The sequence below is a fragment of the Furipterus horrens genome, unplaced genomic scaffold (genome assembly GCF_987537825.1).
Source record: "Furipterus horrens unplaced genomic scaffold, mFurHor1.1.pri manual_scaffold_6, whole genome shotgun sequence".
Lineage (NCBI taxonomy): Eukaryota > Metazoa > Chordata > Mammalia > Chiroptera > Furipteridae > Furipterus > Furipterus horrens.
In genome coordinates this window covers 101,906,667-101,934,344 of record NW_028327176.1, presented here as the reverse complement: position 1 = coordinate 101,934,344, position 27,678 = coordinate 101,906,667, and the positions used below count along the sequence as shown (strand labels likewise).

The 27,678-nt window shown below is 36.4% G+C and overlaps 1 protein-coding gene across 2 annotated transcripts in view; it reads right to left on the bottom strand.

Moving 5' to 3' along the window:
- Positions 1–27,678, bottom strand: part of PTCHD4 (patched domain containing 4) — a 190,353-nt gene that overhangs the window by 7,716 nt on the left and 154,959 nt on the right. The gene's annotated exons all lie outside the window — the stretch shown is intronic.

Sequence of the window (27,678 nt, the reverse complement as noted above, 5' to 3'; positions counted from 1 at the left end):
TCTGTAGATGAGTGGATCAAAAAACTGTGGTACATTTACACAATGGAATACTATGTAGCAGAAAGAAAGAAGGAACTCCTGCCATTTGCAACAACATGGATGGAACTAGAGAGAATTATGCTTAGAGAAATAAGCCAGGCAAAGAAAGAAAAATACCATATGATATCACCTAATACAGGAAACTAAAGAACAACACAAACAAAGGAACTAAATAGAACAAAGAGCAGAATAGCAGTCAATAGGGGGGAGGGGAGAGGGAGAGAAGGGGGATAAGTAAGGGAAGGGTTTAGTCAAAGAACCCGTATAAATGACTCATGGACATGGACAACGGGGAGGGATATGATTGCGGGAGAAGGGGTGGGTTGGGTGGGGGAGAGAAATTGGGGGAAAAGGGGACAACTGTAATTGAAAAAACAGATATATATATATATATATATATATATATATATATATATATATATATATATCTGTGAACATGGATGCTACAATCCTCAAACTGGATCTAGTAATAAATTTTAAAGATCATACACCATGATCAAGTGGATTTATTACAGGATTTCAAGGATGGTAAATATTGACAAATCAATAAATGTGATATATCACATAAACAAACAAAAAGACAAAAATCATATGATCATAACAATAGATGTTAAAGAAGCATTTGCTAAAATTCAGCACGTGTTTAGGATAAAAACACACACTAAAGTGGGAATAGAGTGAACATACCTGAATATAATAAAGGTCACATAAAAAATGCTTACTGCCAACATTATGCTCAATGGAAAACACTAAAAGCATTTCCCTTAATTAGGAGCAAGACTTCCGGCCAAGATGGAGGTGTAGACAGATACACTGCATCTCCCTCCACAACTAAGAAGGAATACAACTACCACAAAACTAGAGAAACCAGAAGTTCCAGAAAATCGAGTTGCATGGAAATCCAATAAACAAAGATATAAAGAAGAAATACTCATCCAGACAGGTAGGAGGGGCGTAGAGGACACAGTGTGGTGGTGGCGGCAGTCGTGGCAGCGGCAAACTGGCAGAAAGTGCAGCCACAGGTCTTAAAAGGTCATGAGGGACACCTGGGGAGTGCTCCCAGCTCCTGACCAGACTGCACAGTTCATGGTCCCAGCACTGGGGAAAATCAAGCCTCATTGCTTCTGACTGTACAAACCAGTGGGCATTGGGGTTGAGGAAGAAACTGCTGGTCTCTCAGCAGAGTCCTCTTGTTTAAAGGGCCTCCACAGTCCTAGAACATCCACAGACCCACCCACTCTGGGAACAATGGCCAGGGCAACAGATAGAGAGGCACCAGTCCCATACGAAAGTGGGAGCAGTGCCTGGAAAAAGGGTGAGTGCTGAGCAAGTGGCATTGTTCCCTCTCAGACCCCTCCCACACATACAGCGCCACGACATGGTGAAATAGGTCTCCCTGTACTGACGAATACCTAAGGCTCTGCCCCTTACAATGTAACAGATGTGAGAGCTCTACCTAAGACATAGAGGCAAATAAACACAGGAGCCTGTCAAGTTGAGGAGACAGAAAAGTATGGTCCAAAAGAGGGAATAGATCAAATTTCCAGTGGGAGAACTAAGAGACGAGGACATAGCCAACCTAGCAGATGCAGAGTTCAAAACACTGGTAATAAAGTTTCTCACAGATTTGACAGATATGGTTAAGTATGGCAAATGCATAAGAGAAGAAGTAAAAGCTATGCTAAATGAAAACACACACACACACACACAAAACCACTGATGAAGGAAAGGAAACTGGGATTCAAATCAATGATTTGGAACATAAGGAAGAAAAACACAGTCAACCAATACAGAATGAGGAAACAAGAATTGAAAAAAACGAGGAGAGGCTTAGGAACCTCTGAGACAACTTTAAACGTGCAAACATCTGAACCATAGGGGTGCCAGAAGGAGAAGAGGAAGAGCAAGAAATTGAAAACTTATGTGAGAAAATAATAAAAGAAAATTCCCCAAAATTTGGTAAAGGAAATAGACATAGAAGTCCAGGAAGCACAGAGAGTCCCAAATAGACCCAAAAAGGACCACATCAAGACACATCATAATTAAAATGCAAAAGGTTAAAGATAAAGAGAGAATCTTAAAAGCAACATGAGAAAAGCAGAGAGCTACCAACAAAGGGGTGCCTATAAGACTTTCAGCAGATTTCTCAAAAGAAACTTTGCAGGCAAGAAGGGACTGGCAAGAAGTATTCAAGGTGATGAAAAGCAAGGACTTCCAACCAAGATTATTCTATCCAGCAAAGCTATCATTTAGAATGGAAGGGCAGATGAAGTGCTTCCCAGACAAGGTAAGTCTAAGGAATTCATCATTACCAAACTATTATTATATGAAACGTCAAAGGGACTTACTTAAGAAAAAGAAGATCAAAATTATGAACATTAAAATGACAACAAACTCACAACTATCGACAACTGAATCTTAAAAATAAAAACAAAATCCAACTAGCAAACCAGAATAAGAACAAAATCATAGGTATGGGGATCATTTAGAGGGTTACCAACTGGGAGGGGGATGGGGAGAAATGGGGAAATGATGCAGGGATTAAGAGGTATAATTGGTTGGTACAAAATACACATAGGGAAGTTATGAATAATATAGGAAAGGATGAAGCCAAAGAGCTTATATGCACAACCAATGGACATGAACTAAGGTGGGGCGGAATTGCTGGAGGAAAGGGGGGTACTGGGCAGAGGAGATCAAGGGTAAACAATTGCAATACTGTAAAAACATAATCAATAAAATATACTTTAAAAAAAAGATCAGGAGCAAGATAGGAATGTCATCTTTCACCACTCCTATTCAACATAGTATTGGAAGTCCTAGCCTCAGTTACCAGACAAGAAGAAAAAAATAAAAGGCATCCAAATTGGAAAACACAGAGTAAAACTATCATTTGCAGACAACATGATATTGTACAAGAAAATTGTATAGGCTCCAATAAAAAAAACTACTTGAGCTAATAAATGAATTCTGCAAAGTAGTGGGTTACAAAGTCAATATTCAGAAATTGATGGCATTTTTATACATCGATAAAGAAATATTAGAAAGAGAAACTAAGAAAACAATTCCATTTACTATTGCAAAAATAAAGTACCTAGGAATAAATTTAACTAAGGAGGTAAAAGACCTCTACTCAGAAAACTATAGTACACTAAAGAAAGTAACTGAGGAAAATATAAATAAGTGGAAACATATACCATGTTCATGGATTGGAAGAATTAACATCATTAAAATATCTATAGTACCCAAAGAAACCTATAGATTCAATACAATTCCTATTACTATACTGATGATATATTTCACAGATATAGAACAAATATTCCAAAAATGTATATGGAACCAAACATGACTCCAAATAGCCTCAGCAATTTGAAAAAGAAAAACAAAGTTGGAGAGATCACAGTACTTGATATTAAACTATACTATAAGGCCAGAATAATCAAAACAGTCTGGTACTGACATAAGTACAGGCACATAGATCAATGGAACAGAATAGAAATCCCAGAAATAAACCTATGTCTCTATGTTTAATTACAATTTGACAAAGGAGGCAAGAGAATGCCATGGAATAAAGACAATCCCTTCAATAAATGGTGCCGGGAGAACCTTTCAAAAACATGAAACTAGACTACCATCTTACAACATATACCAGAATAAACTCAAAATGGATTAAAGACTTAAATATAAGTTAGGATAGCATTAAAACCTGAAGGAAAACATAGACAGTATAATTTCAGGTGTCTAGTACAGGAATGTTTTTGCTGATATATCTCCCAGGACAAGGGAAATAATAAAACAACAACAACAACAAAAACAAAACAATGGGACTACATCAAATTAAAAAGCTTCTGCACAGCTAAAGAAAACATCAACAAAATGAAAAAGAAACTGGCTATATGGCAGAACATATTTGCAATGATATATTGGACAAGTGTTTAATCTCCAAGATACATAAAGAAGATATACAACTCAACACCAGGAAGACAAAAAAATATATCAATTTAAAAAATGGGTAAAGGACCTGAATAAACACTTCCCCAAAGAGGACATACAGATGGCCCATAGACATATGTAAAGATGCTCAACATCACTAGCCACCAGAGAGAGATGCAAATTAAAACCACAATTAGATATCACCTCACACCTGCCAAAATGGCTGACAAAAATGTGGAGAAAAGGAAACTCTAATTCATTGTTAGTGAGAATGTAGACTGATGCAGCCACTGTGGAAAACAGTATGGAATTCCTTCAAAAATTAAAAATGAATTTTGACCCAGCAATTCCAGTGCTGGGAATATATGCTAAGAATCGTGAAATACCAATTTAAAAGAATTTATGCACCCCCATATTCATAGCAGCACTATTTACAGTATTCAAGATTTGGAAACAGCCTAAGTGCTCATCAGTAGATGAGTGGATAAAAAAAAAAATCAACTGTGGTACATTTATACAATGGAATGCTACACATTAGAAAAAAAAGAAGGAATTCCTACCTTTTGCAATAGTAGGGATGGAACTGGAGAGTATTATGCTAAGTGAAATAAGCCAGTCTCACATATAAACAGAACCTAATGAACAAACTAAACTAATGAGCAAAACAGCAACAGAAGCATGAAATCATGAAACAGACTGAGAGCACTAAGATGACTGGGAGTAGGTAGGGACTGATTGAAAGAAGGTGAAGGGATTAGTCAAACAACATATATGAAGGAACCATGGACATAGTGTGAGGACTGACTATGGAAGTGAGGAGTGGGCTGGATGAAAGGTGGCAAAAGGGGAAAGTGTGCAAAAACTGTAATAGCATAAATAAAATATTTTTAAACAGTTAAAAAAAAAAGAGCATTCCTGTATTAAAACAGATCAAGCGCTGAGGCCAGTAAAGTTCTGCATGTTTGAAAAGAATATAGAATCATGTCTTAATTGTAAAGCTCTGAGGATAACTTACATTTATGATGATTTCTGGGAGCTTGAAATTCTAAGATTTAAACCAGAATAAGATAGAAAGTCATCTTTGTTTAATAAATATCCAAGTTTTCATTGAGGAAAAAAAAATCTGGAAAATGAACTTTGTGTGGCACTTAGATATTGGAGTTCTGCATAACAGATCTGACTTACTTAGTAATGCTTTAACAAATATATCATGGCTAGGGCCTTATTATAATCACTAATTTTGTGTTGTTAATAGAGTTTGCTAATTAGCCTACATAATTCTTTTCCTTCTTTGTCACTTTTATTTGGGACTATAATGTGCGCAATTAAAATCTTTATTTCTCAGCCTATCATTCAACTAGGTGTAACATATTTCTGGACATGGTGATGTAACTGGAAGTCATTTAAGGATGCGTATTAGAAAACCAGAAGGAGTCACCAACAAGAGTCTTGGTCTACCTTCTTCTTGAATTCTCTCTAAAGAAAATCAAATCTCCATTTGACTAAGCCACTGTAAGTAAGGCTGTTACATTCAGGAGAACCTATTCCTAACCAATGCAATTTTGTGGGTGAGTTAACATCTACCCAAACATCTTCTATTGGGATCTAAGAATTCTTGCTTTTTAGTTAAACAATGGGATTTACAGTTTTAAATGTATTTAATGCTGATCTTTAATTTTAAAGACACATTGGTCCACCTATTCTGGGAGTTACTATTAATGGCTAATTGTTACTGCATTAGAATTCTTCCTATTTTAAGTATAAAGCCTGCTTATTTTCTGAAGTTCTCTCTTCTGAGTCTCCAGTCAGGAAAGATCCTTTAACCTAACAAGTCGAAGGCATTTTGAAAACTGCACTTAGGTATAAGGTAAGGTGTTTTGTGTTGATTTTTGCAGACAATGATCTACTTCTTACATTTACTAGCCCAACATATATGTACACTGAATTAAGTCCAATGACCCTTAACATCAATTGTTCATTTACATCTTCTGAAAGACTCCTTGACCAAACAGGATACTTGTTCTCTTATTCCCTTGGCAAATTGTAACATTAGGATATTTGTTAAGGTAATGAAAATTATTCTTTAATTAGGGCATTTCTCTTCTGAAATGAGGACTCCTGCTATCTTTATAGCCACAAGGGGGGAAAAGGTTACATGGGGCTATAGCTAAATTTGGCTTGCCTCTGCTAATGGTCACTTTTATGGAATATTAGGTACACTATGTAGGCCAGAGTGTTACTTCATATAGTACAAAGGTCTGTATGTGTGGGAAGATGTGCTAGACTATGTTAGGTTAAGTAATCACTTTAAGTATGATAAAGACTAAAAACATGATTTCCCAACTTTGTTTGGAGATGGCATGTTTTATCCTATTCATAGAATTAGTTATTTTACCAGATATTACTACCAATCTTTGCTCATTTGATTTTCACCATAATGGATACTTTCTAGAAGTTCAGACCTATTACCCACTTCAGCTAGTGTAATCTTCTCTGTCTCCATGAACCTGCCCATGGTTAGTCTTATCTTCTTAGTTTTGTTCATATTATTTTCTCTGCCTTATAGCACTTTCTCTTCATTGCTGGCTATTTAATTGAAATTCTATCCATTGGACTGTAAAGGGTCAGCTCAATTCTAATCTTTTCCAAGAAGCTATATTTGACAATGTCAGACATATTGATTTTTTTTCTATTCCTTAAACTCTTATTGCACTAATAAGTTACTCATTTTGACACCCAACCGTGTGCTGTTTTGCTGTGGAACAAAATGGCTTTCTCAAGATATGTTCTGTCTTCAAGGTTAGAGAATGCATTTTATGTTACTTTTATAATCTGCAGAACATCTGGCAAAGTGATAGATATCTGAAAGATGCCCACTAACCCCTTACTGTACTAAATCAACTGTAATTCTTGATTCTAGGTGGGTTCAGAAAATGTATCTTTTAATTATTTTTAATGGTAAAATTAATATACTTAAAGCATCTTTATACCCATATTGTATCAATGAGAACTATATACTTTATAAAAATCAATTTACTTTCCAATTACTGTTGACATACAATATTATACTAATTTCAATTGTACAATATAGTTACTAGACATTTATATACCTTATGAAGTGATCACCTGGGTACAGCTAATACCCATCTTACACCATACACAGTTATTACAGTATTATTTTTCCTATACTGTACTTTACATACCCAGGACTATTCTTATAATTAAAATTTTTTACTTCTTAATTCCTTTTACCTTTTTACCCACATGCCCAACCTCCTTCCAATCTGGGGACAATCAACTTGTTCCCTTTTTTTATGAGTTTGTTCCTCTTGTGCTTTTTTTGTTTATTTTGTTATTTTAGATTCCATAAGTAAGATCATGTGGTATTTTTCTTTCTCTGTTTGACTTATTTCACTTAGCATAATATCCTGTAGGTGCATTCATGTTGTTGCAGATGGTAAGATTTCATTCTTCTTTTTTAATGGCTGCGTAATATTCCATTGTATACACAGGGGTGAGCAAAAGCAGGTTTACAGTTGTAATACAATACAAATAATACAATAACTAATAAATAACAATACAAGAATAAACTGTTCCGCATACTTACAACTATAAACCTACTTTTGCCACCCTGATATGCACCATGTCTTCTTTATCCATTAGTTCAATTTAGCCCAATATATATTTATTGAGAGCTTGTTACACATGAGGGCCTACTAGTCAATACATTAAACATAAAAGTAAACAAGAAACACAGTCTTTTCCAACATCTGTCAGTCTAGATGGTAATTTTTACTTGGTTAATTCTAAGAGAGAGTTCTTATCTTCTAATAAATATTAATTTTAGATGCTGTCCTGTACATTATTGGATGTTTAGAAGCATTCCTCCCCCTGGCTGGTTTGGCTCAGTGGATTGAGCGTCGGCCTGCGAGCTAAGTGTCGCTGGTTCGATCTTCCAGTCAGGGCACATCAGAGAAGGAAAACTCTGACTCCAAAAAACCTCCGCTGCCTTGCGGCATACCTCTTCAGGGGAAAGGCTAAGGGAGTAAAAACCCCGACAGAAAATCCAGAGCCGGAGTCCCTAAGGCGGTTTGACATTGTAGTCAACACCAGCAACTCCTGCGGCGCACCTGAACCCAAGCTGTATCGACTCCGTCTTTCCCTTGGATCCTTCAGCTGCGAAGAGAGGGGGGGTCTGCTGCATGGGCAACAGCAGACCCTCCATATCACCCTGCCCAGGCTCTGTAGCTTCAGCTTCACTGGAGAGGACACTCCAGCGTCATCGCAAGATGTCGATTCAACACGGGAGGAGACAGATACCGTGTCACTCCCGAGTCAGACTGCACAACCATTCTCGGCGGTGCAGATAGACTCTTAAGAAGCTACACCATCGTCTCTCGAGACGGACGGCTGCCGCCGAGAAGCATTCCTGGTCTCTACTCCTTATGCCAGTAGCCTTCTCTATAGTTGTGACAACTTAAAGTATCTTCATACATTGCCAAATGCTGCTCTCTGAGGCACAAATTGCACTTGATTGAGAATTATTGGTTTATGGGAAGATATAGTATGCATACACATCCATACATACACAGATATATATATATATATATATATATATATATATATACACATATTTAATCTCCTTTCCCGATTATTAAAACAGGATGTATCCATCCATCCTTCCATCCATCCAGATAGATAACTACTTAAATAATAAATTCATAAAACTGGGTTCCTACCAAGAAGAAATTAGGAATTGGGACTACACTTGTCTCTCAACCATACAGAGCCTGTTTCCTAACCTCGGCTGTGATTTCTCTCTTGGTTTCTGACTTTTTGCTTTGATTTCCTTTCTGAGGCTGGAACCATTTTTGAACATCTGTTCACTTGAAAGAAGCCCTAACTCTCCACTTAACTTTTCTAACAAGATTGTACTCATTATTTTTCCACCCTTACTCAGGAGTTACTTTCCAATTCAAACAATGCACCTGAAACCAAGATATTGATATCCACCCCAAAGACAGGTAGCCCACTATCTCATATGATGATTCATGAACCGTATATAAGTGTATGTTGCCTCATGAAACAATGACCTGAACTACTTTGAGTATATTACTTTCTGGTACCCCAATCCTGACTGTTCTTTGCTTCTGTTTGATTTTCCCATTCAAATCCTTAATCCTCATTGGAGACCTCAAATTGTCTTATGACCAACTACATTCAAGTTTCTAAATGGTGAGAGAGACATATACGTAAGCAGTTAACCGACACACAAGAAGAATTGCATTCTTGATAAGTAGAGATGTATGCTGTATACTGTGAAAATAGAGTGGATCTTTCCTGATGGATCAGAAAAAGCTCCAAAAGGTTTTAGTAAGCTGATGGAAGTCTAGAATATTCTGATGAGAATAACATAAATAAAGGCACGAACACATGTAAATTAAGAGGACATGGTTGTGTTTTTAATGATTATAATTATAATAATTTTTTCTCTCAGCAGAGATTAGCTAGCTGCTTACAGCAGACTAAGCTTCTGTCCAAAATTTATATTTTATTTAATGTTCCAAAAGATGACTGATAAATTTTGATTATGATTTCTTTCCACTATATTAGTAATTTACAAACTATATTAGAATAATATAATATGCATCTTATGCAGGACATTATTAGATGACTAATATAATCTTTAGTAAAATTTCGTGATAGAAAAAGGAGAGAAAATGATTTGGACAGAGTTGAAGCTGAGAGAAAATTCAAAGGGAGAAATTAATAGAATTAAAAGACGTGTGTGTATCTTGCAAAAGACTTTGGGAATGTTTGAAGGGACACTCATTTCTAAATGAAAGAAAAAGGAAGAATTACACAATAACAAGGAAAACATACATGGCAGCTTGCTAACATGCCCTATTTAACAATAGTTTAATAAGTTCTACTATTTGAAATTGGTACATAGGATAAAGAAAGAACCTGTGCATTCTTCTGGCTATGGAGCTACAGACCAGACAGAGCAAATACCACTTTTAATAACCAAGACTAAAAAGTCATATTTTTGTTACCAACAAAACTAATTTTAGTCCTATGTGAGTTGAATTGTGTTCAGAACTGAGATTAACTCCACTTGAGCCTTAAGCAATCTCTCTACAACAAATAAAGATGACTTCAAAAATAGGATGGATCTCAGAGAATTGATTTCAACCCACATTTAACAAATTTCTCTGAAGTCCTGCACCTCCAGTATAAGTTTCCACACTGTGCTTGCCCCTTACAATGCTTTAGAAAACCTCTCCGATGACATGGCTTGGGTTAAAATGACTTCTTTTAAAGCAATATCGTTCTACTCTCTCATACAAATATTACAGTTGCCGTTTTGATTCCAAATTCAATTCTCCAATACCTAGAATTCCAAAGAAAATAGTTTTAACAAAGATCAAATCCAATCAGAACTAGTTGTAACTGACTCAATTGGTTCTCCCTACTGGGTTCCTCTTTGATATATTGCTCTAATAAGCACCATCTGTGGCTTCTAGTTCTTTCTAATCATCAGAATCAGAATTCTCTCCATTTTGCCCGAGAAGATCTATTAGTGGGTTTCCTTTTTCACTTAAACATGGTAAGTCCATAGCAGGACATGGTGGAGTGACACCTGAGTCAGAAACATAAAAAATAAAGATTAAAAACAAACTCTTTGTGACCTGCTCGAGAGAAAGCTCTTGACTCTATCTTAGGAGTTATCTCTGCTTTGGTTAGCTATGCTTTCAATCATCGTGTCTGTGGAAATCACGAGTGGGCTCAGGTGGAAAAGAACATTTTGACTTTTTCTTGGGCTCTTAAGCTATGTGACTTCCCAATTCCAGCCAAATGAATGAATAATGAATAAAAAAATAAAGTCCTAGTCAGTGAAACCAGCAGCTGACAAAAATCTGGATATTGAAACAGTATTTTGTTATTGTTCACTTGTTTGGCATTATAGGGGATCCTTATCCATTGTTCCTTCTCTTTAGCTAGCTGATTCCTACTTAAATTTTTAAAGATACCACTCAAACATGTTCTCATTTCTAACACTTCCCCTTGCCCTCTTTAATTCTGAATTACCTACTTAGAAGTCTCCCTTTTGTGTTTCAAGACATATCATAATGCTTATTACTGCACCCAGCTGAAGTTATCCATTGGTGGGCCTCTATTTTGTCTAAGTCTATAAGGTCCTCCCTGTATAGGACAGGACTTACCTTTGTCATTTTTGTGTCCAAATTACTTGGCAAGTTGCTAGTTCTTTTTTTTTTTTTTTAGTATATTTTATTGATTATGTTGTTACAGTAGTACCAACATTTTCCCCTTTGCGCCCCTCTGCCCAGTACCCCCCTTCCCTCCAGCAATCCCACGCCTCCTTCGTTCAAGTCCATGGGTCATGCATTTAAGTTCTTTGGCTTCACCCTTCCCTATATTATTTTTAACATCCCTCTATTTTGTAGCAACCAATTATGCTGAGTCCCTGCACCATTTCCTCATTTCTTCCCATCCCCACTCCCAGCTGATAACCCTCCAAATGATCCCCATACATATGATTCTGTTCCTATTCTGGTTTGCTTAGTTGGATTTTGTTTTTATTTTTTAGGTTCAGTTGTTGATAATTGTGAGTTTGTTGGCATTTTAGTGTTCATAGTTTTGATCTTCTTTTTCTTAAGTAAGTCCCTTTGACATTTCATATAATAATGGCTTGGTGATGATGAACTCCTTTAGCTTTACCTTGTCTGGGAAGCACTTCATCTGCCCTTCCATTCCAAATGATAGCTTTGCTGGATAGAGTAATCCTGTTAGCATGTTGCCTTTCATCACATTGAATACTGCTTGCCAGTCCCTTCCTGCCTGCAAAGTGTCCTCTGAGAAATCAGCTGATAGTCCTATAGGCATCCCACTGCAGGTAACTCTCCACCTCTCTCTTGCTGCCTGCAGGACTCTGTATTTATCTTTCACCTTTGGCATCTCAATCATGATGCATTCTTGTGCGGTCCCCTATGAGTCCAGTTCGCCCGGGACCCTCTGTGCTTCCTGGACCTGTATGTCCATCTCTTTCACAAAATTTGGGAAGTTTTCCTCATTTTTTTTCAATTCTTGCTTCTTGTTCTGCACTGGTTGACTGTTTTTTCTTCCTTATGTTCCAAATCATTGATTTGAACCTCAGTTTCCTTTTCTTCACCATTGGTTTTGTGTGGATTTTCCTTCGTTTCACTGAGCATAGCCTTCACTTCTTCACTTCTTCTCTTATGTGTTTGCTGTACTCAAGCATATCTGTCAAGCCAGTGTTTTGAGTTCTGTGTCTGTTGGGTAGTCTATCTCCTCCTCTGTTAGGTTGGCTATCTCCTCATCGCTTAGTTCACCCACTAGAACTTTGATCTGTTCCCCCTTTTGGGCCATACTTCTCTGTCTCCTCATCTTGACAGGCTCTTGTGTTTGTTTGCAGGTAGAGCTATTGCTACTGTTATGTTGTAAGGGGTGGAGCCTTAGGGATTCATCAGTACAGGGTGATCTGTTTTACCACATTTGGTACTGTATGTGGGGAAGGGGTCTTAGAGAGAACAATGCCTCCTGCCCAGCACTTTCCCCTTTTCCAGGCACCTCTCCCACTTCCACACTGGACTGGCACCCCTCTAGCTGCTGTCCTGGCTGTCATTCCCATAATGGGTGGGTCTGCGGATGTTCTAGGACTGTGGGGTCCCTTTAAACAATCAGACTCTGCTGAGACTGGCAGTTTCTGCCTTCACCCCAACCCCCACCTGTCTGCACAGTCAGAAGCAATGAGGCTTGATTTTCCCTGGTGCTGGGACCGTAAGGAGCTGGGGACGCTCCCCAAGTGTTCCTCCTGACTTTTTAAAACATGGGACTGTGCTTTCTGCTGGCCCACCACTGCTGCTGCCACTGCTGCCACCACACCGCATCCTCTCCGCCCTGGCTCCACCCCTCCGACCTGTCTGGATGAGTATTTCTTCTTTATATCTTTGTCTGCTGGACTTCCATGCAGTTTGATTTTCTGGAACTTCTGGTTGTTTCTAGTTTTGAGGTAGTTGTAATCCTTCTTAGTTGTGGAGGGAGAGGCAGCATGTCTGTCCACGCCTCCATCGTGGCCAGAAGTCCTCTGTGAAAGACGTTGCTAGTTCTTAGTACATGTTAGTGATACTGAATTGGCCATAATCTGTGTCTAGTTTTAAAGATATTTAAATTTTTATTACAGTGATTATTATTAATTGTGCTTTATTCAGCATAAGATTTTGTGATACAGAGTAGTTTGTCTCATTTCACAGAGAAAGACACTTGCTGTGTGTTTCTCAATGATTCTGAGGCAGGCATGGTGATATATATCAATGATGTCCAATTGCAAAATTAGCATGTAATTCATGATTTTGACTGGTGCAGCATTATAAATGTCTATAGGGAATGGAATAAAAAAATTAAAGAATTTGCTCTAAGTTATATATGGGTCCATAAAGCACTCATAGTACTACCTAAGATATAATAATTTTTTAGACATTTTCTAATCCCCATGATGTCTAACTTAAATGTGACAAATACTGTATATTTGTAAAATAACTGTTTTTAATTAACTCTCATCTAGAATAAATAGGTTGGAATTAAGGTCCATTTATAAAGGATGGCCAAGGCTTTTGTCTCTTGTATCTATAGGCTAAAAAAGACATAGGGGAATGAAGTTATTCAACAGAATTTTCCAAGTTGCTCTTGCCAGGTGTATTTGATGGTTTTGCCTAGAAGTCTGTGATGGTGTTATGCTGTGAGGGAAGGTCTAGCTTTCTACTACCCTTAAGCAGGGAGTGATCTCTCTTGAGATGTCCCTATCCCAGTGTGAAATGGGGCAGGTGAAACACAGAGAGATAGGGTATTGTATGGAAAAGAGGAATTCAGAATGAATTTGAACAGAGTCTCCTCCTTTAGCACTTAACAGGAGGGTAGAGAATTTTCTTAGATCCCTGATTTAAAAAAATGGAATTTAGCAACAGATTCTCATTGTATGATTCTCAGAGCTGTTGCATATTTTACACATATTTTATTGCATAGAAAATGGCATATACTTTCATTCTAAAGTTTGCATTCCATAATTATGACATTTTATTTTGTAATTCTACATAAAGTTAAAAAATTAAAAAATCCATTATATATATAAAAAGGGGAGGGGGGAGGAGATAGCAGAGGTAGAAATAGAGAGGAGGAGATAGGGTTGTTTTAAAACCCACTATTACAAGTTTTAATTCTCAAAGGGGGCACAATTAGGTAAATGTAACACTATTTGGTATTGGTTAGTAGCACATTCCCCAGAGCCAGAGAGCTTGAGTTTAAATCCCAGGTTTCCCACTTCCTAGCTCTGTAATCATGGACAGGTTGGTTTTGGAACCTCTCCATATCTGTTTCCTCATCTGTAAAATGAGATAACAATGGAACCCACCTCATAGGATTATGATGAGTTTTAGATAAGTTAACACATATATTTAGTACACAGTAAGGACTATATTGAATGGAAAAGCTCAGTTCTGGCAACTGTAGGATGTTTTCTGCAGAGAGCGTTCCAAATCCTTTGACTTGGAATGCCACCTCTGGATGCAGCTTGCTTACTGCTATCTTTACCAGTGCAGCTGAGCTGGCTTTGGTGGAGGGGGACCCGGTGCTCTCTCTTCAGGCCTCTTGCTGCAGTGCCTCAGAGCTGTCAGAGAGCAGAGGCACTACTGCAGGTCCAGCTCACACAAGATGGCATGCTTTTGTGTTCTCTTCCTCACCCTGGGATTCCCAATTCAGGGGGAAAATGACTACCAGGAAGCTCTTCATTTTCTTCTCAATGCTTTCTGTGTCATTTAAGTTTCGTGAACTAAATATACATTGTATTTAAATTTTTAAATTAAAGTTATCAGGGTGATCTTGGTTAATAAGATCATATAGGTTTCAAGAGTATATTTCTAGGACACTTGATCTGTGTATTGCGCTGTGTGCCCACCACCCAAAGTCATATCATCTTCCATCACCATATATTTGGCCCCCTTAACCCTTTCCTAACCCCCACCTCTGGTAATGACCATACTGTTGTCTGTGTCTATGATTTTGTTTCATATCCCATGTATGAGTGAAATCATATGATTCTTAGCTTTTTCTGAGTGACTTATTTCAGTTAACATAATATTCTCAAGGTTCATTCATTTTGTTGTAAATGGGAGTATTTTATCTATTCTTATGGCTGAGTAGTATTCCATAGTATGTATGTACCACATCTTCTTTATCCACTCCTCTATCAAGGGACACTTTTGTTGGCTTCATGTCTTGGCCACTATGAATAATGGTGCAATGAACATAGGGGTACATATATCTTTGCAAATAAATGTTTTTGAGTTTTTCAGGTAGATACCCAGAAGAGGGATTGCTGAGTCATATGGTAACTCTATTCTTAATTTTTTGAGGAACCATCATACTGTTTCCCGTAGTAGCTGTACTAGTTTACATTCCCACCAGCAGTGAATGAGGGTTCCCTTTTCTCCACAGCCTCTCCAACACTTGTTATTACTTGTCTTGTTAATAATAGCCATTCTGATAGGTGTGAAGTGATATTTCATTGTAACAGGGAATAAAACTTGATACTACTCAGACTTACCATGAACTAGAATTAAAATAAGATAAGATGTACTAACAAACTGATGAAAAGGACTCACATACTGACAGTTTCTTTGTATGCATTTTGCAGGTGCCAGCCATTCCAGTTCCTGCTTGTACAAGAAACAGCCTTGACCATGACTTCGGTTGATGCAGATTGACCAACTGCAGGAATTTGGCTGGCACAGACAGACCAGGTCCAGGATGCTGACATTAAAGATACATATTGGGACAAGCAAGGACACTTCCTGCATGTCCACAGCCTCTCTCCCTGACCTCTCTGTTCTTCTTGTCCCTCTCCTTATAAAAACCCCTGCCTGCACTGAGATGTTAAGATGAGCTTTGAAACAAGAGTCCATATTCCAGGCTGCTGGCACCTGAATAAAACCACTTTTCTTTACCTCCCACCTGCCTTTTGAGTATTGCCTTCCAAAGCAGCAGGCAGCCAGACCTGTGTTTGGTTACATCATTGTAGTTTTGATTTGTGTTTTCCTAACAGCTAGTGAAGTTTTCATATATTCGTTGGCCACTTGTATGTCTTCATGGGAGAGGTGTCTGTTCAGATCCTCTGCCGAGTTTTTAATTGGATTGTTTGTTTGCTTGGTGTTGAATAGTATGAGTTCTTTATATATTCTGGATACTAACCCCTTGTTGGAGCTGTTGTTTGCAAATATCATCTCCTGTTCAGCTGGGTGCCTCCTTTGTTTTGTCGGAAGTTTCTTTTGCTGTGCAAAAGCTTTTAAGTTTGATATTGTTTTATTCATTTATCTTTGCTTTTACTTCTGTTGCTTTTGGGGTCAAATTCATAAAATGTTCTCTTAAGACCAAGGTCCATAAGTTTAGTACCTATGGTTCCTTCTATATAATTTATTGTTTCAGATCTTCTGTTTAGGTCTCTGATCCATTTTGAATTAATTTTTGGACATGGAGACAAATTGTAATCTAGTTTCATCCTTTTGTAGATGGCTTTCCGATTTTCCCAGCACCATTTATTAACGAGAATTTCTTTTCTCCATTGTGTGTTTTGGCTCCTTTGTCAAAAATTATTTGCCCATGTACATGTGGTTTTATTTTTGATATCTCAATTCTGCTCTATTGATCTATGTGTCTGTTTTTCTGCTAATACCATGTTGTCTTGATTATCATCACCTTGTAGTGTAATTTCACATCAGGTAGTATGGTACTTTCAGCTTCCTTTTTATCCTCTCCCCTTCAGGACTGCATTGATTTTTATTTTATTTTATTTTTGTAGTTGCATACAGATCTGATCATTTTTTTGTTCTATTTTTTTTAATGCCATTGGAATTTTCATGGTGATGGCATTAAATCTGTATGTTGCTTTGGGCAGTATGGCCATTTTAACTAATATGCATTGTTTTTGAGAAAGAAAAAACAATCCCGAGAGCTGAATGCTGTCAAGAAGGTGCTGATCTTGCAAGAAGCTGGTCTGGTGCTCACAGTGGGTTCAAAGTTGTCTTGTTGACCACACTCTGGCAGATCAGCATCAGATAAGACCATTCTGTGACTGGGATGGATTGAGGTATGAGACCACTCCATAATCATGACTGGGTACAAATGAAACAAAAACATTATCTAAAACTTAAAATAGACCAAATATGCTTTTATCAAAAATAGTAAGAATAATTCCTGCCTCTTTACCAATCAAAGTTTAGTCTTAGTCTGGTCTTCTCACCTTCTAAGCATAATAATTATTAACATAATTGATCATAAAATTATACCATCTTCTGGAGAAAAACCAATCATGCTGTCTTGAGCCCTCTTCCAAATTACCTAACACTTGCAAATATATAATATGTCCATTCTAATATCTTCTTCTGGAAATGCTCTATAGTACCCAATAATGTGTGTTCTTCCTCGTTGTAATGAATAAATAAACCTGAATTTGTTTAATTATAGTAGTGTTCCTTGTGGTCTTTGGTTGGAGGGCACTGGCATTTTATTATAAATAAGAATTTTGGGAAACAAAATAATACTTTTGCTTTTATTGTTGACTTTTTAATTTGATTTTTTCGAGTATAGGAGTTAGGAATATTGGGCAAGAGTTACTTCCTGGAAGGTTTGAATTTCCAGACCATGTCACTAGTAAAAGGAATGGCTTCCTCATGGAGGTAATATTTTAGCTGCATCCTTACTGAAAAGAGAATGCCAGTGGGAATATGGGAAGTGGAAAATGTTCTAAGAGAATGCTAACATAGATATTAACACAGGAGAAAGGAGGAGGGACCATATAGAACTAAAAAGTCACTGCTTTAGGCAGAGAAGAGCAATGAATGGAAGAATGCGTCCTTGGGCAGACAATCTTACATTGTTAAGAGAACTGCATTAATAGTTTATAAACTAAACACAAATATATGTTTAAAAAATCAAGACACAGTATAAGGGATCATTTTAAAAGATAATTAATATGAGAACTTATAAAAACAAAAATTAAGATTATCTTAATGTTTATTGAGGTAAGGCATTTAAAGAACAAAAAATAGATGAAAAAATAATATATTCATTTGAAAAAATTTCCTGAATGCTTCCCATTAGGAAATACGATAAAACACCATCCATTTGAAGTTAATAACTCCCATTTGTCCCACTTGAAAGCCACATCACATCTATATGTCTGAATTTAACAGTTCACTAATTACAGGCTTTGGGGTTATTCAATCCTATAAGGAGTAAAAGTGGTGATGACTTAGGATTGTTGTAACACCAAGATTTGGAAAATACTTTTTATATGCCAGATTGAATCATTAAAAAACATATTTAAAATGAAAGAAATCTTAACAAATTTAAATTATGCACAGTTTTGGTTTCTAATAAATACCATTTGAGAGAAAATCTTCCAAGCTGTAGCACAAATGATTGATAAAAGTATAATGCTTCAAAGGGCAATTTTTCTAGGAGATTCCTTGAATTTTTTGCTTCCTTTCTTACCAATGAAGATGAAATAAAAACTTCCCATGGGCTGGAATTCTCTCCGAGCCAGTGGAAATTCGGTTAGCCAGAAAGCTCAGGAATTGAATCATCTGATTATTTAAATAATCATTAAATTCATCAACCAGAACTTCCTTTTTGATTAAACCTTTATGGTTGATTAACTTTATGGAATAAGATCATTCTAAAATGCATTAGATTTGTGTTTCTCTTCTGTACTATATCAAATCCGAAGGAAGGAAGGAAGGAAGGAAGGAAGGAAGGAAGGAAGGAAGGAAGGAAGGAAGGAAGGAAAGAAGGAAGGAAGGAAGGAAGGAAGGAAAGGAGAAAGGGAGGAGGAAAGGGAGGGAGGGAGGAAGGAAAAAAGAAAAGACAGCATGCATAGCAAAAAAAGAATGTACTTTGGAGTAACACATTTTGGTTTCAGTTCTAGCTCCATCACTCTGTGACGTGTGAGGTGGATTTAGTTTAATCTGTATGTGCCTCACTTTTCTAGTCTGAAAATGGGGATAAAAATAGTACCTGTTTTAAAGGATTAGTGTCAAGATTAAATAAGGTAATTTAAGGTGCTTACGGCAGTGCCTGGCACACAGGAAACTCAATATATTAGTGACTATAATTGACTGAATAACATACTTCCAAATCATTATTTGACCTTGCACCAATAATGAGGAGGCAATATGGCATATTGGTTAAAGCGTTGAGTTCTTTGGGTTTGTGCTTCCTTAACACCCTCTATTAGATGTATGATCTGGAGCAAGCTAATAACTCTATGGCTAGATTTGGCAATCTGTAAAATGAAGACAATAAAATATGCCTTCAAAGGATTGCTGTGTAAAAGGTAACCTGGAGACATGAATCCCACAGTACAAATATGTGGCACACAATTCACCTCCCTCAAACATTAGGCATTATTGAAAAGTATTACATGGTTGTACAAGTGTGGGAGTTTGGGTTGAATGTGTACCAAACCTAGAGCAAAGTTTAAAGTTTTCTTCTCTGATTATTATTATTTTGTAATTTGTTTTTTGGTTTTTTTGGTCCTTAGTTGTTAATTGTGGGAAAATGCTGATTAGTAAAGAATTTTAATTAACTGAATTCAACTAATTGCAGCATTCCTTACCTGTGTGTTTATACTCAGAATAAGCTAATAGAATTGCTCTTATTTATTGGAAGATAAGCTTAAAGGGAGCTTTCCAGCCACTAATTTATGTATTCTGCAAGTCAGGGCAAATCAGAGTCACTTCCAGGAGAGCAGCAGAGAAGTGAGGTAGCTGCCTAAGTTCCACAGCTCCAGAGCAAGACCTTTTTCCAGAGTGTACAGTGACAGAACTGGAATCCTTTGAATAGATCCCTGATCAGTACTGACTTCCTCTTCAGTTAGAAAGGCTCTTTCTCAACATATTTTTCTGTAATCTGTTCCCTTTCAGCAGCCCACAGTTCAGTTTAGCCTCTGGAAACATGAATTTCTGGAGGGGAGTTATCTCAGAAAATGTTAGGGGTTAATTCCCATAGGCAAAATATAGAGGACAGTGAGTGGGGCATATAGCAGCCTATTAGAGGGGGCCCAAGCATAGGCTCTCATAGTCACTGTGTTTCATTCTTGATGCTATCCATAGAAATGATAGCTAATCATGATGACATGCCAGGCCACCAAACATAGCTTCAGTAAATGGAAATTGTAGGAAACTCATTACCTTCTTGTGATAAATCTTATTCCTTTTTTTTCATCTTAATAATCCTCAAGGACTTTGTCCTGCCCATTTCTATTGGTCAAAAATTAATCAAGAAACAACATAGCATCACTAATCATCAGGAAAATGCAATCCAAACCGGAATGAGATTATCACCTCACATGTGTTAAAATGGCTATTATTAAAAAGACAAGAAATAACAAGTGTTGGTGAAGATGTGGAGAAAAGGGGACTGAATACACTGTTGGTGGCAATATAAGTTGGTGCAGCCACTGGAAAACACTACAGAGGTTTCTAAACAAAATAAAAATAAAACTACCATATGACCCAACAATTCCATTACTGGGTAATCTTTCCTGAGGAAACTAAGACACTAACTTGAAAAGATGTCTGTACCCCCATGTTCACTGGAGCATTATTTACAATAAGCAAGACAAGGAAACAACCTAAGTTCCCACTGATGAATGGATGAATGATGAATGTGTATATATATAGAATCCAGCAAGGTGGATTGGTAAAATGACTGATTTCCAAACACTATCTATGAGGTGATTGGTGAAAGAGCATCTCTAATTTAATAGTCTTGTGGTAGATATAAAGTAGGTGTGTCATAAACACATCATATTAAAGCCACAGCTTTCTTTTCCTCTATTTATTTCATCATTCCAAAACAATATTTTACATTTTTAAAATGCATTTTTAACTATCATAACCCTGTGTCTAAAATTTTAGGTGACATCCAGAATTTTTTTGGCTAATACTAATTTTTAAATATGTGCTTGATGAATACCATTCCCATTATTACACCTGACCCTATATGCAATAATTAGGAAAAGCTATTTTAAAACCTATAAAACATATTGTCTAAGGAATTTTGTTCATTGGACAAGAATGGAAGCATGGGGTCAGCAGAAGAAAGTCTGATCCTTAGTGCTGGAGATTCAGGGTCAGTTTACTTTGCACATGTTGCCACCAAATTTCTTTTCAAGGGCTCTTGTAAATAGAGTGAACACAAAGACATGAGCTAAGCAGCAATGAATTTATCTGCCTGCTTGTAGTAAAACTAGATGGGAGGACACTGGAGCTTGCTGCCTACCGATCTGATGCAAACATCCTTCCATTTAAAGACAAAGTCACTTTAGAAAGACATGCATCCCTGGCAAGAGGATGGATGTCATGCCACTGCGGGAAAATGAAGAGGAATGCCAACAAGGGAAAGAAAGAAAGGAAGAAAGAGGAGGAAAATAAACAAGTTTGTTTTTTAGGTCCCTACTGGTCTTTGGACAACTGGATGTCATATTCTACCTATTTATCCAATGAAAGAGGATTTCACTTTTTTTCCTAGGAAACAGTCATTTGAATAACTTGCATAAATATGTGGAAAACTTTTTTTCCCCTTAGATTCTTCATTTATGGAGAAGATTGTAAGTATGCTTAAGTGGAAGAGTATTTGCTCTTACTAGAGTTAAGAGATAAAATACCAAAGCAGAACCTCAAAGTAGAAACACATCTAGAAGACATTCCCCTTTACAGCAGGACTATAAAATAATACTGTATATGCCACAAATCCTGGGATTATCACAAGAATTTCTCCCATCTAATATGCACTTACACACTTTTTTATTGCTCCTCTATTATTCTTGTCATTCCATGTATTTTGCTAACTCCACAAAGTAATATTCAATGTCTCTTTGCTCCCAAACACCTCAACATTCACAGTACTATGATTATTATAGATGCTTAAGAAATACTTTTGACAAATTTAAAAAATCCTTACCTGAGGGTGTATTTATTGATTTGGGAGAGAGAGAGAGAGAGAGAGATCAGCATGAAAGAGAAATATCATTTGGCTGCTTCCTATATGCGCTCTGACTGGAGATTGAACCTGAAACCTAGATATGTGCCCAAACCCACAACCTTTTGGTATATGGGATGATACTCCAACACCTGAGCCTCCCAATCAGGGCACTTTTGACAAGTTTAATAAAATATTTCCCCTTACTGCCTCCAAAAGGGATGGCATTTGTGAAATGGATGTAGAAACAGTAATACCCTATTGTGTTTCATAACTGTAACATGGACTTAATGTTGTATAGTTGTTACAGATTTCTGAGTTTGAATTCATTTTATTGGGTACAGAAAATGAGTCCAGAGATCAAACATTTACTAAAATAACTTTGCATATTGTCCTAATATAATTTTCAGGTTAAATGGGAAAAAAAAGATATGAAAGGTGAACACCTTCCTTTTGTTCTTAACAACTTTGCTGATATATGTGCTATACAATTTACCATTTAAAGTGTGTAATTCAATAATTTTAGTATACTAAAGAGTTGTGTAACCATCACCACAATTCATTCATTCATTCATTCATTCATTTATCCTCACCTGAAGACACCTTTTTATTGTTTTTAAAGAGAGAGCGAGGGAGAAGAGAAGGAACAGAGAAGCACTGATTGGTTGCCTCCCACATGTGCTCAGACTGGGGATTGTATGCATCTGTATTGGGAATTAAACCTGACCAGACTGGGGATCAAACCTGCAGCCTTGGTATGTGCCTGGTTGGGGAATTGAACCTACAACCTTTCAGTTACTGGATGCTGCTCCAACAAACTGAGCCACACAAGCCAGGTCACCATCACCACAATTTTAGAATATTTTATCACCCTTCACAAAACCCCATAGCCATTAATAGTCATTCCTTATTCCCCATATCCATCCCATAATCCACCAGTCCTAGGTAACAACTAATCTAACCTCTATAGATTTGTCAGTTTTCTGGACACTACATATAAATGGAATCATAAAATATGTAGCCTTTTGAAACTGGTTTCTTTCACTTAGTATAACATTTTCAAGTTCTTTCATATTGTAGCATGTATGAGTACTTTATTCCTTTTTATGGCCAAATATTATTCCATTGTATGAATATATCACATTTTATTTGGGTAGTTTATGATGTGATCAGAGAGGTTTTAACTTATATTTATCTAATGACTAATGATGTTGAGAACATTTCATGCTTTTTGGCCATTAATTTATCCTAAAATAAATATATATTCTTTTTTTTTTTTTGCTCACTTTTTAATTGGGTTATTTGTCTTTTTATTATTAAGTTGTGATAGTTCTGTATATATCCTGGACACAATCTCTTATCAGATATGTAACTTGCAAATATTTTCTCCCATTCCGTTAGTTGTCTTTTCACTTTCTTGATGGTACCTTTTGAAGCAAAAAGTTTTCAATTTTGAGAAAGCTCTATTTATCCACCTTTTGTAGCTTTTGCTTTTGGGCTTTGCTTAACCAGGGTCATTAGGAGTTACTGTTATATTTTCTTTGAAGATATTTATGGTTTTAGCTTTTTCATTGGGTCTATAATCCATTTTGAGTTAAATTTTACTGAGGGTGTAAGGTAAAAGTCCAACTTCAGTGCATATCCAATTGTCCCAGTAACATTGGTTGAAAAGACTATTTTTGCCCCTAGAAACCTTTCTCAAAGATCAATCGACCATAAATGTAAGAATTTATTTCTGAAGTTTCAATTCTATTTCTCTGATTTCTCTGTCTATCCTGTGTAAATGCCATTGTGTCTCCGTTACTATAACTTTATTGTAAGCCTTTCTATTATTTAGGTCTCATAAAGTTTTTTTTTTTTACAGTGTTGTGTAGTTTTTAGACTATGATTTTACACTTTTTTTGATAGAATTTTTCCTTAGGATTTTATTGCTTTTAATACTTCTGTAAGTGGAATTATTTTCTTAATTCTCTATAATTGATTTTTATATATTGATCTTGTATCCTGCAACCTTGCTGAACTTGTTTAATTCTTACCATTTATTGGTGAATTTTGGGCTTTTTTAGAGTAAGACCATATCACCTCCAAATAGAGATATTTCGATTTATTATTTTTATATAAATGTATTTTATTTCATTTAGTTGCTTAATTGTCCTCGCTAGAAGTTCCAGTACAATGTTGAATGGGAGTGGTGAAGGCATAAATCCTTTTTCCTGATCTTAGGGGAAAAGCGTTCAGCATTCACCATTATGTATGATGTTAGCTTTGTGGTTTTTATAGATGCTTTTTTATCAGGTTAAAAAAATTTCACTTCTATTCCTAGTTTGTTAAGCATATTTTCAAATCATAAAATGGTGTTGAAGTTTGTCAAATGCCTTTTCTGTGTTCTATTCTTAGTTTGTTAGCATTTTTTTAATCATAAAAAGGGTGTTGTTTGCCGAATAGCTTTTATGTATATATGAGATGATCATGTAGTTTTTAACCTTTATTCTATTTATATGGTATGTTATATTAATTGATTTTTAGATGTTAAACCACCTTTGCATTTATAGGATAAATTCGATTTGGTCATGGTGTATAATATTTTCTATCTGTCGTTGGATTTGGTTTGCTAATATTTTCTCAAGAATTTTTGTGTTTATATTAATAAGATATATTGGTCTATAGTTTTCTTTCCTTATGATGTCTTTGTCTGGTTTTGAAATCTGGGTAATACTGGCCTCATAGAATGATGTGGAAAATGTCCTCTTCTATGTGCTTTAAATTTATTAAATATAAATTTGTTCCTACCTCCCACATTTTGCCAGGTAAGCTCCTTCATTTTGTTTATAAATTACACATATCTAAACTTCCTCATCAGTCAGTACTTAAGAGAAAGTACCTATGTGATTTGAACCAATTTATTCTCATCACCAAACAGTATTTATAATGCTCCCACATGATTTAAACTAATTTAGCTTTCCCATGAGAGAAGTCAGGTGGGAGATAAAGAGAGACGGTGTGTGTGTTGCAAAAGTGCAACCTTTACACACTGGGCAGGAAGATGTGCCTGAGGCCACTTAGCCCCGCAGGAGCAGAGGGCTACGCTCTTAGGCCAGAATAAAATCTCAATCTTTTACAGATCACTCTGGTCATCATTATTATTTTGTACCCTACCTTTTAGACTCTAGGAAAGAGGCAGTCTCTGTTTAATTTTCCAAATCTTTTTTTCCTCTTTCCACCAGAGATTTTTTTTCCTCCCTAAATCCCTCCTTGTTCTTTTCTTCCCCTTTTTTAAGAAGTAAATCTATTACTAGCTTTAAGTAAACTTAGTGAGGATAATCCACTGATGTCTTAAAAATAAAATGAGTAAGCCAGTAACTATAATTAAGAGTAAACGTTATTTTCTTAGCTTAACTTGTATTTCTGAGTTACTATTGTGAAAACACTGGAGAATTAAATACTTTAAAAATAAAAACAAGAACAACAAAAATAGCAACAACACAATAACTTGCCTGATTCTGGATGAATTAATACCTTCTAGCTCTCCTCACAGTACTACTTAACTTTACTGAAATGCTTTAAGTGCTGTAAAATTATAATCTTTTAACTTCAAAATATCTGATTTTCATCAAAGTTTCTTTAAAAAAATTGAGTTTAACAGATATTTATTCAGTAACTACTATGCTCTGGGTATTAGGGATTAGAGAAGAAGGGAGATTCAGAGACTTCTTATTTTTGAGAGGTTTACAGTCTTGCTGAGAGAATGAATGTATTTGAGAAATACTTAAATATGAATCCAAGATACTTTAATCTAGAAAAACAGGCATTTGTCGTTTACCTAAGGTGTTCAAGGCACTATATATCTCTCTGTGATGAAACTGTAAGAGCTGAGAAAAACAAACAAATGGTAAAGCCGAATGAAGGAAATGATGCTGGACTTCAGAAAGAGGATGAGGATATGGATTGCTAAAGAAATTGAAAGCATTAATTATAGTTTCATATGAAGATTAATTAGCAATGGTTTCCCTTCCATTTCAAATAAAGCAGCCAATTTAAAAACTGCCAACTAATTTTCCTTACTCTGATTTCCTTTTAACCACATATACATAAATCCAAATTCTAATCTTTCTCTTCTCTTTTGAGGAGATAATTGTCAAAGATGTCCTTCCTGGAGTCAATTTTGTATGCTCATAAGTAACCCATGTGCGCTTGTGAATCATAAAAGAATTTGATCTTTTTCTTTGTTCCAAAGTACAAAGGAAACATAAAGTTACATAATGTTTTCCATTTAAAATTATAAAATGAATTACTGTTCTTACAGCTCTCTAAGAAAAAGTTTTCCTGGCATTTTTTTTATGATCCATGGAGTAAGGGTTTGGTCAGCACATTCACAAATACCCAGTGAATTTAAGAGAAACTTCTCAATAACTAATTTTCGTGCATACATTTAATTAAGAAACAAGGTACATCTTCTTTTTGAGTTTTACAACTTAATTTGCCTCTCTTTAGTTTCATCCCATCAATAGAGAGAGTCAATTCAGAATAAAAGAAGTGGCTAAAATTCAACTATTAAGAATTATTAATTTGACCACAAAGTTGAGCACAATGTATACTGACCTTTTCAGTTAAAAACTTGACTAACTTTCTTAAATGCTAAAAGAAAAAGGAAAATTACTTGTGAGGTATCTTGATTCAGGCACAGAAGGGGAGAGGACTTATCCATTTGTTCTCTCATCTAAGACATATTTATAGAATATATACTATGTGCTAAGCACCGTTAATAGTCGATAGGAACACAGCAGTGACCAAGTCAGAGGAGGTCCTAGCTCTCATGGGATTGACATTCTAGTGAAGAAGACAAATAATAAATAAGATAAATAAGCACAATATATGATGTATTGTGTGTTGGTGAATTAGGAAAAGGGCAGAGAAGAGGGATTAGAAGTATTTGGGGTGGGAGGTTTTAAATAGGGTGGTTAAGAAAGACTTTAGCATAAAAATGCTTAGAGAAGAAGAGTATTCCAGGCAGAGGAAACCTTAAGTGCAGAGGCGCTAAGGCAGGAAGCTGCCTAACATGTTCAGAGAGCACCCCAGGGCTGCTGTGGCTGGAAAGGACTGAAAGAGTGGAGGATTGATAGGAGATAAATTTAGAGAGAGAATGGTGAGGAGCAGACAGAGCCTGGTAGACCAGTGCGAGGACTCCAGCTTTCATGTAGAGTAAGATCGAGGCCATTGGACATGATCACCTTGGTTGCTATCATGGAAACAGAAAGCAGGGGTGCAAATCATAAATGATCAGTCCCAGTTAGGATGCTTTTGCAATAATCCGGGCACTAGGGATGTGTTTTCTAAAGCTGCATGGCTGATCTCATACAGCAGAAGTTGGCAAATTACAGCTTGTAGGCCCAAATCAGTTTGCTGCTTGTTTTGGAAATAAATTTTATGGGAATACAGATATGCTCCTTCATTTGCATATTGCATATGACTGCTCTACCCCTATGACAGCTGAGACCATATAGCTAGCAAAGTCAAAAATATTTAGTGTTTGGCCCTTTTCAGAAAAAGTGTGCCTGACAATGACTTAGAATCTCCTGGGAGGGGGATTATGGCAGCAAAACTGCCTCTTGGATACGCAAAACAGCATAAGCA